General features: G+C 40.9%; 1 pseudogene; it reads left to right on the top strand.

Annotated features, from left to right (window-relative positions):
* The first annotated feature begins 494 nt into the window (after positions 1–494).
* LOC123461320 lies at positions 495–623 on the top strand (annotated as a pseudogene).
* Positions 624–1,173: the final 550 nt, after the last annotated feature.

Raw genomic sequence — 1,173 nt, forward strand, 5'->3', positions numbered from 1 at the left:
CAGCCCATACATGGTATCACCGGGGAGGGGAAGAGGAACTCATGAGAGCAGCAGGATCAGATGGCATTGACCTTTTCCATCAGGTTCATTGCTGGGTCAACTGTGAGTCCATGCTGAAGGAGTACCTGATTGGAAGAATGGCCTTGAAGCTTGCTGTTACAAAAGACTGCCATAAGGAAAAAAAGAATCTTAAGTGGAATGCTTTCCAAGAGCCCCATGTCAGATCCCGTGCCCACAGAAAATCCTAGTTCCCCAAGCTATGACTAGTTCCAGACAGCCTCTTTACTCACCATTGTCATATACACTAAACCGAAAGGTATCGGTTTAGACTCAGTCATAGCTGACCATGCTATCCTGCCCATTACTCATGGTAAAGATTGGAACAAAATAAATTGTATCAGAATGTACTACGCATGTTAAAGGTGAATCTTGTTTGTTATTCTTACGTCTATCAACCAATCTATCTAAATGTGTGTGTGCGTATGTATGCACAAAGACCCATGTACTTGTTTTTAATATAAAATATATTTCTTCTATGCTTGTGGGATAGATTTAAAGTACCATAATTTGAAGAGGGAGGGTTTCTCACTGTCCTCCTATATAGAATGGCTCAACAGAAAACTGGAACAATAAAAATAAATAAAATACATTTCTTCAAAGAACTACATTAAAATTTTTGAAAAATTTGATTCTACATTGTTGTAGTCAGGTTCGCATTTCTGGCAGAAAACATCTGACCAAGAGCAGCGTGTGGGAAAAAAAAAGTTCATTTTGGCTTACAGACTCAAGGGGAAGCTCTATGATGGCAGGGGAAAAGGATGGCATTAGCAGAGGGTGGACATCGCCTCTTTGCCAACATCAGGTGGACAACAGCAACAGGAGAGTGTGCCAAACACTGGCAAGGAGAAACTGGCTATAACACCCATAGCCCACCTCCAGTAATATACTCCCTCCAGGAGGCATTAATTCCCAAATCTCCATCAGCTGGGAACCTAGCACTCAGAACACCTAAGTTTATGGGGAACACCTGAGTCAAACTACCACACACATCATGGTTTTTATGTCTGCTCTTCAAATTCACTGTAGCCATCCTAAAATTTTGCCTGCTTATCCTTCAGTTTCTGGTAGAAATGTTTAAACGATTTTAGATTTTGCTGCTTATAGATTTGTTCG

Source organism: Jaculus jaculus, chromosome 5 (assembly GCF_020740685.1).
Source record: "Jaculus jaculus isolate mJacJac1 chromosome 5, mJacJac1.mat.Y.cur, whole genome shotgun sequence".
NCBI lineage: Eukaryota > Metazoa > Chordata > Mammalia > Rodentia > Dipodidae > Jaculus > Jaculus jaculus.